This window comes from Lissotriton vulgaris, chromosome 5 (assembly GCF_964263255.1).
Source record: "Lissotriton vulgaris chromosome 5, aLisVul1.2, whole genome shotgun sequence".
Taxonomy (NCBI): domain Eukaryota; kingdom Metazoa; phylum Chordata; class Amphibia; order Caudata; family Salamandridae; genus Lissotriton; species Lissotriton vulgaris.
Genome location: NC_141693.1, coordinates 997,794,296 through 997,811,187, shown reverse-complemented (window position 1 = coordinate 997,811,187; position 16,892 = coordinate 997,794,296). Strand labels below are relative to the sequence as shown.

The 16,892-nt window shown below is 43.8% G+C and overlaps 1 protein-coding gene across 1 annotated transcript in view; it reads left to right on the top strand.

Annotated features, from left to right (window-relative positions):
• Nucleotides 1-16,892, top strand: part of R3HCC1L (R3H domain and coiled-coil containing 1 like) — a 359,134-nt gene that overhangs the window by 107,856 nt on the left and 234,386 nt on the right. Inside the window, exon 2 of the mRNA XM_086922609.1 lies at nt 8,272-8,387. The gene's annotated coding sequence lies outside the window, so the exon portion shown is untranslated. The remainder of the gene's footprint in view (nt 1-8,271; nt 8,388-16,892) is intronic.

Genomic DNA, 16,892 nt, shown 5'->3' with positions numbered 1-16,892 from the left:
CTACAAATTGAGGGGGGGGGGGCCTGGGGGAGCAGGCTGTAGTGTAGCCCTTTGAGTTCAATGGATGTTGCGCGCCTGGAGCTGCGGGTCCCGTGACACGTGACACCCGCCCAGCAGGGAGGCACAGAGATGCCCTCCCATGAGCAGGAAAGAAGAAGGAAGAAGACGCAGAGAAATACTGACCCCCCCCCATGAGAGAGGCACAGAAAAGGTAGGTGGATGAATGATGGGTGGATGGATGGATGTAAGGATGAAGGATGGATGGATGTGTGAAAAGGTGGGTGGATGAAAGGGTGGATAGATGGATGACAGGGTGGATGGAAGGATGAAAGGGTAGATGGGTGAAGGGTGTATGGATGGATAAAAGGTTGCATGGATGAATAATGGATGGATGTGTGAAAAGATGGGTGGATGAATGATGGGTGAATGGATGGATGAAAGGGTGGATGGATGAAGGATGGATGTATGGATGGAAGGATGAAAGGGTGGATGGGAGATGGATAGATGGATGAAGGATAGATGTATGGATGGAAGGATGAAAGGGTGGACGGATGAAGGATGGATGGATGAAAGGGTGGATGGATGTATGGATGGATAAAAGGTTGCATGGATGAATGATGCATGGATCGATGTGTGAAAAGGTGGGGGATGAATGATGGGTGGGTGGATGGATGAAAGGGTGGGTGGATGGATGTATGGATGAAGGGTGGATGGATGAAGGATGGTTGTATGGATGGGAGGATGAAAGGCTGGATGGATGTATGGATGGATAAAAGGTTGCATGGATGAATGATGGATGGATGTGTGAAAAGGTGGCTGGATGAATGATGATGGGTGGATGGATGGAAGGGTGGATGGGTAAATGATGGATGTATAGATGGAAGGATGAAAGGGTGGATGGATGGATGAAGGATGGATGTATGGATGGAAGGATGAAAGGGTGGATGGATGGATGTGTGAAAGTGTGGGTGGATGAATGATGGACGGATGTGATGAGGTCTAACAGGCGCATTTATGGTTGTCAAAAGTTGATGATGAGGAGTACCAGTTTCTAGAAACTTTTGTTGGAAGGGGGTCCTTACGCCTAAAAAGGTTTTACAAGGGGGTCTCGGCATCACAAAGTTTGAAGACCTCTGCCCTAGAGAGATGTTCAAGATAGTTAAAACTCTGGTAAAAGCCCCGGACCCGCCATCATCAGTACTATCCCCCGAGGAATCTGGTGTTCGCTGCAATAAACTAGCAAGCTTTTTTGCCACAAAAATCCAAAATATCCTTCTCTCTCTTCCTCCCCTTTCTGTGGCTTAATTAATCCCTTCTCCGGTAGGTGATACTGATTTTATTCCACCTCACCTCTCATTTTTCTCTCCGCTCAGTGCAGAACTTTTACCCACTCTCTTTATCTCCATAAAAAGCGGTTCCCTGCTTGATCCTGCCCCGATGACCATTCTAAAACTGGCCCTACCCCATGTTAGCAAGCACATTATCAACTTAGTTAACACCTTGCTGGAATTAGGTATACTACCGAAAGACTGGAAGTTGGCCATGGTCAGGGCCCTGTTGAAAAAACCAAATCTCGACCCTGACGATTTCTCCAACTACCGCCCCATTTCCCTTCTTCCTGGCATCAGTAAGCTTACCGAAAAATGGGTAAATAAACAGCTGGCATTTTATTTGGAGACCCATGATCTGCTACACCCTACTCAAACAGGATTCCGGAGAGGACAGGGAACCGAGACAGCTCTGTTGAGGGTGGTTGAGGACTCCAGGAGGATTTTGGACGCAGGTGGCAGCGCGGCCATTATCCTCCTGGACCTCAGCGCCGCCTTCGACACGGTTAACCACCATGTCCTTCTATCTCGCCTTGAAAGGATTGGAGTCACGGGCAAAGCCCTTATGTGGCTCGAGTCTTTCCTCAGCGACAGAGTTTTTAAGGTTTTCTCAGAGACCAGCTGCTCCCTTCCAGTGCCATTACAGTGTGGGGTACCACAGGGTTCCTCCCTTAGCCCCACGCTGTTTAATGTGTACATGGCGCCTCTGGCAGAGGTAGTGGCCCCCTTTGGAATCCAGTTAGTAAGTTATGCTGATGACACTCAGCTAGTTGTCTCCTTAAATCAGGTGGAACCCCTTCCGACCAACCTCTGCAGCTGCCTGGAGGCGGTTGCGAAATGGATGGATGCGTCCCATCTGAAGCTGAATGGGGGGAAAACTGAGCTGATGCTACTAGGAAAAAAAGCCACATTTAATAATTCCACACTGTGGCCCTCCTGTATGGGGCTTGGGCCTACCCCAAAGTCCGAGATAAAAAGCCTCGGCTTCTGGCTGGATATGGAGTTGTCTTTTAAAACTCAGTAAGAAAGACAGTGGCCACCTGCTTTGGCCTGCTGAAGACAATTCGTAAAATCCTTCCTCAGCTACCCGAAGCAGCCAAGAAAACCATAGTCCAGTCCCTTATTCTATCTAGGCTGGACTATGGAAATGCGCTCTATCTAGGAGCCCCCGCCTCGGTTACTCGGCAACTCCAGATTGCCCAGAACTCCGCAGCAAGGTTACTTACTGGTACCAGCCGCTGCACATCAGCTGCACCCTCATTGAGGACCTTGCATTGGCTTCCAATAAGGGAGCGGGTTCACTTCAAAACCCTCTGTCTGGTCCATAAAACTCTCAATGGGATGGGCCCCCCCATTCTAAATGACATGATCAGGCCATATAAACCACCCAGGAATCTTCGCTCAAACCAGCAAAACCTTTTAATAATTCCCAGGACCAACAGGGCCAACAGGGCCCGAACAGGGGGCCGCCTCTTTTCGCGAAATGCGGCCAAGTTATGGAATGTTCTCCCTCCACCACTCCGTCAAGAGCCTAACTTGCTCCCATTTCGCAAAAAGCTAAAAACTGATATCTATTTTCTTCTGGTTAATATCAAGCGCTGGGATGCTTCCGAGTAGCCATGCGCTATAGAAGAACCTTTACAATTACAATTACAATTCCTCTGTAAACTTCACTACGGTAACGCTATACTCACCGGAGCCCCTAAAACTCACCTCGCTCCCCTCAGATCTGTGCTCAACATGGCTTCCCCGCTTATAACAGACTGCAAGCGGTATGATCACATCACGCCTGCCCTCAAGTCCCTTAACTGGCTCCCCATTGAAGGAAGATGCGTCTACAAGACCGCCTGCATCACCCACAAAGCACTTCACGCTCTATCCCCGGACTACTTAAACAATAAACTCACAAGAGTGGGAAGTGCCCAACCGTAGAGAAGCTCTAATGCTCTCCATCTTGTTCCCCATTACTAAAAAAGAAATCTACCCGGACTCACTCCTTCTCAGGAAATGCACCTAGCACCTAGAATGCCCTACCAAGGCACCTTCGTTGAAACCCTTCCTACCCTGACTTCAAAAGAGAACTGAAACGCCATCTCCTCAATAAATACTGGGGCCCTTGAATATTTCTGAACCTGATTTCTTTCGGACTCCTGTGTTCAGGTCAACTCTCTGCTGATCTGCTGGCCTTTCTTTTTCCCTGTGTTCTCCTCATTGATTACACTTGCCTTGCTCTCCATGGTCCCACATTTATTTTTGTTCCAACTACATGTCTTCAATTTTCTGTTCTCTGTTATGTTAGCACTGGCTCTAGCCTAGCCAGCATTTTATGTCACCTAATAATTTTGTTATTTGTTTTGACCTCATTTTAGTAACTCCATCCCTTATAACCCCACAAACGTTTCTTTGTATATTTGTATGTACCTCTGTCACCCCCCCTTATGTTTTAACAATATGTAACCTTTGATCCTAAGATCTGTGCCTTGCCCTGGATTCAATGTTGTTGTTTAACGTCCTTTATTGTATTTTGTATGTATCCATTGTTCCATTGATACTTACCTTGCTCTTGCTGCTGTAAAGCGCTCTGATACCTCTGGGTCTAGCCAGTGCTATACAAAACCTTTAAAATAAAATAAATACATAAATTGGCTGGATGTTGGCAAGATTTCTATCACTTGAATTTGCTGGCATCCACGTAGGCCTGTCCCCCCTGTATTTCCCGGGTTCAGTAGGTTTCAGAAATGCCCTGGGTTGGTATGTTCTCACCACCTTCCTTGTCGCACTTTTTTTAAAGGTAGTTTGGTGAGCTTTTCGGCTACAAAATGTGTGGGCTTTAGTTGTGTGGTGTAGGGCCTTCTGCCAGGACAGGCTGCTCACACCCAATTTAATTTTTTTAAAGGTATAAATCTGGCACTGGTACCTAGTAGGCCCTCGGATCTCCCCCTCCCCAGAATAGCACAATGGGGGATAAGTGCCCAAATGTGGCCACAGGTGGTGGACAGAAACACTGTTGGGGCTTTCTGGGTGAGTGGTGCAACATGATGCCAGGACAGGTCCCCCCATTTTATTGTTTTTTAATAATCGGGCCCACTGGAACTACGCGATTAAGCGGTTAGTGCAATTTTCGCATAATTATAGATTTTAAGTATTTGCCATATAATCCATCATCTGCTGTATAATTACAGATTTTAATAAAAACATTTCTATTCAAAAGGTTCAAAAGTGACTAAAACGCAGCAGCACGGGTTGTTGCACAGTGGAAGACCCTTTGCAAAGGTTGACTGGTCACCTTTCTGTTATCTATTGCTAAATTTAGGTGTTAAACTCATACTAATAAGATGCACTCAATACCAAGACATTATTATCAAGTGCAAAAAGTTCAAAATATTAAAGTAATACTATAAAAAAGTGCCACATTACGCCGCATCATTTGCCTTTTCTTACAGCTTAATTTAATCAACTCTGCATACCTCCCCCACTGCATCATTCTAGTCGCCCTGATGATAATGAAGCACCCTTGTGGTCAAGTGGACTTTTTGCCCTTCCTGAGGAGCAGATTGGGGGTGTACTCCTAATCAGCCCCACAGGGAGGCAGAAAGTCTGTTGGACCTGGGTGGGCGGGGCAGAAATTGCCCATGCCTGGCGGGCCACTCTCATCCACTTTCAAACTGCTAGTTTTTAATGAGATGTTTGCCCATCTTCAGCTATCTTGAAGCACAGATCTACTAGAGGGGAGGTATTATTGGTAAGAGGAGAGTCTCCCCTTTCCTATGATACCCCTCTTGTTGGGATTGGTGCAGATTAGAGTTTCACTCTGCTCCTGCTTTCAGTTTCACAAACTATGACATTAGTGTGTGTGATGCACTACATGTCACAACAAAGTAAGACGAACTTTGGCAATCCAATAGGTCTGGCTTTGCCTGGCAGCCTTTAGGCAATTCTTGTTTTGATTTGTCGTGGCTTTTGCAAAGCTTTGTTTGCAAAGCAGCAGTGCATTTGTCAATCTAAAAATAAAAGAACATGGATTAAACGCAAAAATGTTTTTGGGTCTCCAAAAAAGCACACATTACCAAAGTACTCCCTGGCACGTAGGGAAACTACTTTGTATATGGATGCTCGTAGTGAACGGACAGCATGCCATAACTCATAGTGAATTTAGCCAATGACTGAATTGGGGTGACGTGTTGCAATTTATTGATGCTCAAGTAAGTTGGAGAAAAACGTGAATGATACAACCACAGGCAAATGGGTGAAGTGTGGTTGAAACCCCCTATGTGTAACTAAGTCATAAATAAAACTTTAGTAAAAGCAAAAGGGCTAGACTAACACAGACCTAAAACAGTCAATAGTTGTACCATTGACACCCAGACTCTTGTCTTTGACAAGGAAAGAAAGCAGGGGAAAAAGGGATGGAATTAATGAAGGAAAGAAAGAGAAAGATATAAAAGAAGGAATGAAAGATAACTAGACAGAAGGAAGGAAAGAAAGAACGAAGACCAGGAAGATGGAAAGAAAGCAGGCAAGAAAGAAAGAACAGGATATCCAATAGAAAGAAGGGAGGAAGGAAAGAAAGGTTAGAAAAACAAAGCAGGAAAGAAGAATTGTAAGCAGGAAAGAAGGAATGAAAGCTAGAGAGAGAAAAAAGAGGAAGTAAGAAAAAAATGGAAAGAATGAATGAAAGCAAGAAAGCAGGAATGGAAGCAAGGGAGGAGAGAGGGAAAGAAAGGCTAGAGAGAAAGCAAGAAAGAAGGAATGAAAGAAAAAAGAAAGAAAGAAAGAAAGGGCGATGAGTGACAAAAAAGGAATGCAATAAAGAAGAAAAGGAGTTAAAGAAAAAGGAATTCAACAAAGAAGAAAAGAAGAAATAAAAGGAAAAGGAATGAATGAAAACGAAATCAAAGAAGGAATAAAAGAAAAAAGGAAAGAAAATAAGAAATGAAAGAAAGGAAAAAAAATGCAAGGAGGAAATATATATATATATTGTTTAAATCACTGCTAATTAAGCACAATACACATTGGCTTTCTTCTTGGGCAAAGTGTATCAAAGAACCTTTGAAGAAATTTAACCCAGAATGACCATGTTTGGAACAATTGTCTGCTTAAGAATTCACATGTATAATATCAAACCTTTCGATAATTTAATACAGAACGATTTCAAATATATGTAATCCGTTATGCAGCGAAATCCCAGCAAACAGATAGAGGACATTCTAGAAGGATTGTACAACAGCATTGGCCAGAGACAGGAACTCAAAGTGTGGAATTTGCCCTGTGTCATCAGCTTGCTCATTGATATAAAATGTCCTGCTGTCACTTCAGACTTGGAACACAAGGGAACATTAAAGTAATACATTAGAAACAAAAACATTGGCACTATAGGTATCTAGGTTGTGTGCTGATGTGCTGCTTGTGAAAGAGCAAAATGCAATTACTCAACATGAAGTTATCCAGTGGTTGAAGTGGGCTGATCCCCTACCCCATGTTTTATGCTATCGTCGGCGGAAACAAAATGTGAATGACATTCAAAGAGACAAATGGATGAAGAACACTGGTTGAAAGGCCCTTTAAATAAGACTATTGTACATATAAATATTTATATTTTTTTAAATCAAAAGGTCTTGGCTAACTTCTGACCTAAAAAACATATTGGGTTTCGAGGAGAACTCTTCCTGGGGCTTGTAAAAAAAATGCCTCTAGTGCTCGCACCAGAGGATATGAAGAACTACTCTGCACTGAAGAGTTAGTACAGAGGGCATGAACAAAATGTCCTGTCCACCAAAGAGGTTAAAACGTGCTATTTGGGCTATAGATTATTCACCTTCTAAGCATGAGGGAGCTCTGAGAGATTGCTAGTAAGATAAACGTATGGTTTTAAAAATGAATCTTGCCGTGATTAGAAACCATTTTAAGGAGGGAAGAACTGGTGTGATTTGTGTATGTTTAGGGAAACTTAAAACACACCTGGCTTTAGCATGCAGCACAGGCTTTAAACGTAAAAGCCCCTTCTTTGGGTGTCCACAGAGCGGAGCATTTCCGTAGTAGCCAAGACGAGACGAGAAGGGACAAGATATTGATGACAAGAAAGGCTTGCAGTTATTGATAGTTTGAGGTGAAAGCACACTTTGTTAGCCAGATTTTCCCTATGGGCTTCATAGTTGAATTTTCTACCTATTACGAGATAAAACAATTTGAGATTGAAATACCACAGGTCTAATTGAATTTATCCAATTTCCGTTCAGGTGGAAATCTGGTTTTGGTGAGCAGAGAAGACCTATTTTTTTTAGTTCATGTTTTTTTCGATGTAACCATTTTAGTCATTTATAAAGGTTTGTTAGAGAGGACCATATAGTTGTGTGATCTGATTTGGCAGAGATTCTAAGGGCCTGATTTAGATCTTGGCGGACAGGTTACTCGTGTCACAAAGGTGATGGATATTCCATCGCCATAATATAAATCATATAGGATATAATGGGATTTATAGCTGGGCATTATCTCTATAGAAATGATAATGACTCCATAAATTGCTTGATGGCGAGCTAAGGGGAGTTTATATAAATATTGAAAAGGAAGAGTGCCAATATTAAGCTCGGCGGTACACCAAAAGGAACGGTATTAGTTTGGAGAGAGAGTCTCCTCCATTTTAACACATTGATACCCCTCTGCAAGATGTGATTCAGAACGCTTTAGAACTGTGCCATTTATCTCGAGTCTTTCTTTAAGTCTATCTAGGTGGCCTTAATGGTCCACTTCTGTCGAGGTTAACCTTCTCTCAAGGGCAAGGATCAATACCTTTTCTGGGTATGAATTGACAGGCAACACCCTAAAATTCGATTGCCTTAAAGGAAAGGTGTGAAAAAGTACAATTGTCGTGAAGCAAGATTGTCTTCATTTTTGTTTCTGGCAATGTTTTGTAATTAATATATTGATTTTTTTTATTTCATTGCAGGATCTTTTTCGCGTCGCGCACACCTTTAGACTGTGAATGGAGTGTTGCTGACCAGTCACAACTGGGGGCACGGTGTGCAATGTGTTTGGGGTCATATTCAAGTTCCCTCCTGGCAGGTGAGTGTCCATCTCCACACAATAAAGATACAACCACACAATAATACTATTTGGCACATATTGTCGTATGCAACATCTAAATTGTTGTCTTACGAATTCACTCCAGACAAAGAGTTTAAAGCACATTGGCAGTGTTGAGGGGAGAGGCCAGGCTGCTGGTCCTTGCCCTTCATTGGCTTGTGTTTACATCCCTCACTGAACACCTAGGCATTACTGTATTGAGTCATTGACATCGGGCACTCCAGTGAGCCTCTTATTCCCTAACTTGTGAAGCATCGTTTCTACGTTACAGTTAAAATGCACGTAACTACACGTTTCATCGTGAGTCTGGCTCGCTGGCAACATTTTAGGTTTACAGTGCGGTGTCTGCATTATATACTGTTGGCCTGCACACTAAAACATGGACATTTAGTGATTTTTTTTCTTCTCTTTTTCAAAAATCCAACTTTGTAACTGTCATGCTTTGTACAGTAGGTTATTAAAACTGTTGGAACTAATTTCTAAAGATTACATTTAATGTCTCGTGCAGAATACACTGATCGTGATTCACAGAAACAACATTGTTGCTTGCGCAAGAGCATGCACATGTAACACAATATTTTAATAGAAAGGTACGTGAGTATTGAAAAAGAACAATTAGAGCGCATGATGAATTTATATATGTATATAGTGTACAGGTGCTAGAAGCAGCTCTGCAGAGCAGTACATGATTTTCCCTTACAAAAAACATGTTTTTCTGGGAAAACACCGTGCAAAATGGATGCTAGTGAAAGTACACCCCTTTGATGGCAATACTTCTGACTTGCATCTCAGCTCTTTGTGAACCCATCACACCTTCATACGAGATGTGTTTTTTTAGGGGTTAATCCAAATTTTCCAGGACTTCTTCTGTCCACTCCCATTTTAAATGTGTGGATGAAGGTATTTTGCTGTGCTTCTCCTTCATCCAGCAGCATACAAATTGATAGTCAGCAGCCATGCACCACACAGTAGACATGGGGAAACATCATTTACAACGATGTCTTTTCCACGCTTGACGTTTTTAACGATCCACTTACCCCTCAAACGTCTCTTCAACGAGGGAGCCTTCAACGACCGTCTTCACCACGCAAGTGGTATTCCTTTTGGTCGTCCAGCATGTAAGTTCTGCGTGGCCTTGGGGTGTTGGGGGGGTCTCCCCCCCCCCCCATTTAAAAAAAAAAACGAGCCGGCTGCATACAGTAAAAAAACGCACTAAAGTGTCAATAAAAAAAAAAAAAAAAAGAGCCGCACCGAAGACGTGGCGAGTACGTCATAATTGAAGTCCTTTTTTAGTTTTTGTGGACGTGTTTTAACGCATATTTCGATGGAGGATGGAAGTAAGAGCTGGTGAACGTAACGTTTTTGAAATGCGAGGTAAGAACTTGCGTTCTAAAAAGCTGCGTGGTACAGCCACTTGCGAAGAAAAATTTGCGTGGTAATGCCATGCGGGGTATTTGTGTTCGTGGTAAAGTCATATATTCGTAGACATGCATATGCTTTATGCATCTGGTGCCTTCTGTGATCGTGCAATCCATTTGTGAAGTGTGTCCGTTCTGTATTCTTTTCTTACAAATCAAAAGGCCTCTCATCTTTCATAATTAGATTTTATCCCTGTATTAGCATTGAAATGCCAGCCTTCCTGGTGTCCACGTTCGGCTTTTGGATAAGGAATGTGCCTGCTAGGTGCTTCTATGTGATTCCAGCTCTTTCAACATAGTTAACCATTGTTACTAATATCTTGAAAGAGTCTGTATGGTGTTTCAGATGAGGTTGTTGGACTGATATTCCACTTTACTTAGCTAGCACTAGACACTAAATCAGTTTAGAATCATCTGACCGTGTTGCCATGCCCTGCAAAGTGCTGTATGTTTGAAATCCTGTTACTTGGGATGTTGAGGCTGAATACGACAATGAAGTGCTCTTCAGTTTTACACCTGGATATCTGAGTTCAACATTTCACAAGTTATAACTTAATGTAACGAATGGTATTCTCCATCAGTGGTGGCAGGCATCTTAAAGATTGTTTTGGTGTAGTTGAACCATGGATAAACCTATATCCTCAAAAACAAATTTCTTGTGGTAAGTAAAGAGTTTTCATCTAGGATTTGTGAACTCAAATTGTTTTGCTTCTGATTAACACACACCTTGAATTTGTTGCAGCATCACCGATGGCCCCAGGAAGTCAAGTTAAATCAGCACTACTGCTGGTATTGGTTCCAAAGTTGTGGAACGAGACCTTGGAAGTACCCTAATATCCACGCCACTTCTCTCGGGAAGAGAGAAAGCAATGTTTCTCTGCCTTATTCTTCTGTTTGAACTTACCTGAAGTCCTGGAATGAGACAGCAACCTCACTCAGAAACAAGAACGCATCTGAATCCTTGACTTTGAGTGAGAATGGACCTTCCTAGCTTTCTTGCAGTGTTAGATGATGTTGAGTTTGGCCTTGTGGTCCCAAGTGGCCTTCGGGTTCATCCAAGCGCATTTGTCACATGATGTCAGACATACGAGGAGCCCAGACACCAGAGACTGCATATGCTGTTAGTGCTCACTTAAAAGCGCTATTGCTTCCCTCTGTATAGGAAACCTGGTTATAATTGGGCTTGCTCCTTTCTTAGCGGTGCTGAATGTTTTTCCCTGGTAGATCCTAACCATCTGGACTCCAAGACTCTCAGCCGACTACAGCTGGAGGCCAAGATAACAATTAGGTTTTCAAATTTGGCTTACAAGCTATTGGCTTAAATTCCTCTTTATGGACATCTTTTGGACCGAGCCGAAGTGAATTTTAGGCTGAAAGCGGTGTGCCAGTATACATTCGCAATGGTTGCTCTCTAAGTAGAATTTGTGTTTTAAGCATGCTATTGCGTACTCCGCTCTTTCGAGGTCTAGAAGTTTAAGGAGTAGGCGTGCCTTCTCCAATTATGTCCACATCCTGGAAGCCCCAGTTCGTTTGTGTATAGCTTCGAGCTCTCAGACAGAGTGCTCCAGACTCTGTTGCTTTTCTTCCCGGCAGTGATTATTTGCCGCTGATGTAGCTATAAGCTCCTCCAACACTGACCTTGATGGCGACTTGTTGTTGCAGAATTTTGGACTGCGACACTTGAATTTTCGAGAACATAGGATTATTCAAGATCCTGAGATTTGCCCCCGTGAGTAAAAGAGCGGACATACACAAGAAACAGTTGGCGTTTGTTGACATAGCGGGTGGCTCTGCCACCGTGGAGTTGAAGTTTGGTTCCCCTCTTCTTTTGTCGCCCTGTCCTGAGGAGGCCTGATTTGTTGGAAGGCCGAAACGCGACTGCGTCGACACTTTCCAATTGGAGGAGTCCTTTTGTTTTCAATTAATTTGTGAAAGATACATCACTGGACACATGTGAAGATTGAGGTTCCACAAGGTTTTTGGTTTGGAACCGTTGTGTCTGACTACCTCCTAGTGTACCACCTAGATTTTATAGGAGGACACTTTCGTAGTACTGTTCCATAGGGTGAAAGATAGGAAGTACTGAATAAAGATATATATAAATTATATCCCCCCGCCCCTTTTTTTGTTACTTTTTATGCTGTATAAAGTGTATATGTTGTTTTCATTGTGTATATTTGTTGTATATAGGTATGTACATAGGTATGTTAATGTGCTGTGTATAGTTCATATATTTGTTTTGAGAGGATTTTGCGCTTGTGTTTTGTGACATATATATAAAAGAAATGAGATAAGTATACTTTGAATAGATTACAATAAATAGAAATGTGTAATCTTAACCTCCTGTGGGTGTGATGATATTGGAAAATATTTGAATAATTTCACCGTGGACTTTAGCCACAAGACCAATAGGAGAATTTATTGTCATCTATTGCGAAAATTTGTCTATATTTGTTCCTCCTTTTGCCAATTTTCCCTACCCCCATTTCTAACAAAGATAGTTCATGATCACTTTGCGGATCGATCCCACCATAGATGGTGATTGAAGAAGAGTGTTCCTCAGTCACCAGAGAGGCGACCTGGTTTGGTCGGTAGCTAAATTCATTACCAGGGATTGGGGGGCATAATTAGAAAGGGACCGGGGCAATGAAGATGTCAGTAACAAGGCCCAGGAAAGAGATGGTGGCACGGAACTGATAAATAAAAGCATATGTTTTGTGTGCTGCAGAATAGAAAGGTTAATGGGTATGTTGGCGCCAGACATCCCGTAGCCCACAGACGCCCAATCATCAGAGGCCATGGGCTGAAAAATTCTCCGCCTGATCAGAGCTTTGGCCAGACCGGTCCATGTTGATATCCATGACTAAGTTCATGTCACCACCAAACAGTATGGCAGCATCAGGAGAGCGGAACACAGGTGCCAGGACACCTGTAATGAACGTTTCTTGTTGTTCATTAGGTAAATAAATGTCAGCCAAGGTGTAGTGAAAAGTACCTACCCTAAATCTATGGACCAGAAGCCGCCCTTTTACTTCGGATATTTTCAAAAGGACCTCCGCTTTAAATCTGTTGGATATAAAGATCACCACTCTGCCCCATTTCGAGGGGCTAGAGGCCCACAACTGATATGGTCGCCAGCGGGATTGCATTCTAGCGACATCTTTGGAAAGCAAGTGGGTCTCTCGTAGTAGACAAATGTCACTGCTTGATTACTCCTGGAGGGACAAAACAGTTGCTCGTTTAGTGGGTTTGTTGAGACCTCGAACATTAATGCTCCTCACCTTAAGATTCAGTAGGATTAGTTGAAGAGGCAAGGCTTAGTGGGCACCCCTGGTCAGGGTGGGAGTATTGTAGCTGAGATATGATGTAGGGTGAGGCTATCCATCTACTAAAGCCCCGAGGCACCACCAATAAACCTGGAAGATTGAAGGAAGAATCACTAATAAAAAAAACTTACCTCAAAGACAGTGTAAACAAAAACAAACATCTGATAAAGGCCGTTATCAATTCAGATCAAGATGTGGAGCATGGATTGGCGTTCAGAAGCTAGCCTGCACCACCTGGTGTTCATGAGCCCGCTCCTCAGGACCAGGTTCGAGAGGCTCCGAGCACTTAACCATACTCTTCCTTGGCGGCGACCTGGTCAGCTACGTTTTAGGAGAGCTGGGACTTGAGTTGGGAGAAGGGTCCTCAGGGATGGCAAGTATGCAGTGGGCCTCAGAAAGGGTCTTGATTTGATGAAGACTTTCCTCCCACCTAAAGACCAGACTAAAGGGGTGCACACAGCCATAAGAAGTGTCTTTAGAGCGTTTTATGTCTGCACCCTATTTAAAATGTAGGTGGTATATACAATGGGCATTCATCTATGTTTGACGTCCTTTCCCTGTTGGAGGGTTATAAGGGAAATATCTTGGAAGAGGCCGGGGTTGTGGCCCCAGAACTTGATCAGTTGCTTGGTTCTTGCTTTCGGGAGGATGTATTCTTTGATTGAAAATCATGTACACAGGCTAGAATATCTGAGGGCCTAGCGTTGGGGCTTCCTGGCTGGCCGGCCCTATGTACTCAACTTAGCTGGAGAGCGACGTCATCCTCCTATTCCAATATTGAGTGGAACAATACCTGGGTCTAATCTCGAATGTTCGAGCCCTTCTAGCCCGTTGGAAAACCTCGAAGGTGGATGTTATTGCGGTGTGACCGATTCTTGAGGTCCTCTGCCTGGAATATAAGATTGTCGTGATGTTCACATAGGCGGATAATCTCCTGGTGCAGTAGCTCCACTTCCTCTCCTCTTGCTGTTCCATTGTCTTTCAGAGTGGCAACTCGATCGCCCATTGAAGTGAGGTTGTGCTGTAGATCCTGCAACTATTGGGAGAGATTTTTTTAGGTCTTAGATATCTTGTTTTAAAGAGTCAAAATAAGAGGCCTAGAAGGTGCGAGTCACATAAACCTGGTCCGAGTCGCGGGAAGCCTAGTTGTCCTGTTCGCAAGGAAGACTGGGACTGGGACTGGGACTGAGAGGTGGCATCAGAGTCCAGGTTGGAACGAGTAAACATCTCCCTCACTGTTTGGTCAAGCTTGTGCTTGGCTGCAGCCATGAGTGGGCACTTCACTGGAAGGCCATTCCGGGTATTCACAATGAGGAACGTGCTTGTGGAGAAGGGGCAACTCTTCCTTAACCCAGGGTGTTGAGTGAGCCAGAGAAATTGATGTCAGTATGCCACTGTGTGCTGCAGCAAGCGAGGATGAGTGATGTAGGTCCTCATCCCCTCAGCCCTGTGTTGAGAATGATCATTCTCTACACAGGGCGCTCTCATCTTCTCTATGGCATCTCCACGTTGCGCCGTGGGAAGGTTGCCAAAGACCTGTGACTCAAGCCCAACCAACTATGCTGCGCTGGGCTCCGTGCACGTGTATGGTGTCACTTTTATCTCCCAGTCCACGTGGGGATCTTCTATCCAGTAGCAGTGCCCTAGACTCTAGAGTTATGAGGCAGCCACAACCGGGGTAACCTCGGGCAGACCCCCTGCCGTCTCTACATGCACAGTAGTGGTTGGTGGGCGCAACAGGGGCCACAGGCACTCCCCAGAGTTGGCCAGGGAGTCAGGGCTCAAGAGCTTCGCTTGTCAAACGAAGTCTCTGTGGGGAGGATCATATGCCAAAAATCAGTAGTCACGTCCCTGCTGGAGATGGGCCAAGAGCCGCGGAACAGAACAGTCAAAGCAATCTGTGTTGGGCCACCAACGCAGTGTAGACAAGGTGTTGCCACGCCCTGGGATAAGTACATGGGGGCTCCTCTGTCTAATCAGGTGCCACTATGCGCTGGGTATCGCCTTCTGCTATGACGCCCGTGATTCCTCTCCACATGTGCGGGTCAGCTGCAAAGGAGCATGTTAAGCCGGTCGGGACCCCCAGTCATTCACAGGGTTGCTGAAAACTCATGTTGGGTGGCCCAGGTTCAGCCGGGCAGGGCCAGTCAGCGCGGTTGGACCGTCGTGTTCAGGCAATCGCCATCTTGGAAGACTTGCGACAGACACTTTGGGAGCCTCAGTCAGTCGTAAAGAGGGCACACCGGCTCGTTCAGGCTCCCTGCCACTCCCCCATGGTTACAGCGCTCAGGCAACCAGTAGCGACCGCAATCACAGCTCCGAGACACCAAGGGCAGCAGCTATAAGCCACCTGGGCAGCTGAGGAGCGGAAAGAGATACCTACTCTGCCGCCATCTTGACCACACCCCTCTAAATATAAATATTTTATGAAGATTTTGCCTGTTTTCATTATTGCGAACACAAGGAAAATGATGTGTTTGAATAAAAACCTCACCTTTGCTTTAGCAATTGCTGATAAAACATGTATAAAATGCTCTGGAATAATTTATGCCAATGTTGATATACAATTCACACTTTTTTGTCCAGGCGCTTTGACTTGAAACAATGTCACCACACACCTCTTTTTCTGTACGAATTAATCAGAATTTATTCAAAAAATTCACATATGAAAATTAGAACCTCAAGATTTTTTACATTTTAAAATTGTTTCTTAAACACCAAACTACCTTCTCCCAAAAACCTACAAAATTCATTATATCCTAAAGAATCCCAGTAATTCTCTTTCACACCACACCAACTTCACACTCTACCATTCTTCTCAGGCAATCCTACTTTCAATCAACTAACACTCCAGCAGTCCAACAAGTAACCCAAATTTCAATTATTCAAAATTAAACCTAAACAAAAAACAAGATAATACACAAATGGGCTAAACAAGAATACAATACAGATTTGCAAAATTTCTAATTTCTAAAACAGTATTTGTGCACTTGGTTTGGCCACCACAAGGTCGACGCGTTTCGAACCCCCCAGATTCCGGGGATCTTCTCAGGACCCGAAAGCTTTGTTTCTGTGGCGAGATCAGCCAATCTCTGCTGCACTGTATTCAACTAATTTATACAACCGTCATGTTTTGCGGCAGTCGGTCCATGGCCGAGAGCCGTTGTATCCCAAGTGTATGGGGGAGTATCAGGCAAGAGTCTTGTAGAAAGTTTAACAGGTCGTAGAAATCTAACCCAGATTTTTCATGTGCGCCTTGGTCGATTTGTTCTTTAAACACTGTACTAACCGGCGACAGCTGGATTGCCAAACTACCCGGCAGCAGTGGAAAAGGACACATGTCTTTATAATCGGCCACAGGAACTAAGCTTTCGGGTCCTGAGGAGAACCCCGGAATCTGGGGGGTTCGAAACGCGTCGACCTTGTGGTGGCCAAACCAAGTGCACGAATTACTGTTTTAGAAATTTGACATTTTTCAAATCTGTAATGTATTCTTGTTTGGCCCATTTGTATATTATTTTGTTTTTTGTTTAGGTTTAATTTTTTATATTTGGAATTTGGGTTACTTGATGGACTGCTGGAGTGTTAGTTGAGTTGAGAGTAGGATTGCCTGAGAAGAATGGTAGAGTGTGTGAAGTTGGTGTGGTGTGAAAGAGAATTACTGGAATTCTTTAGGATGTATTGAATTTTGTAGATTTTTGGAAGAAGGTAATTTGGTGTTTAAGATTATTTTTTTTAAT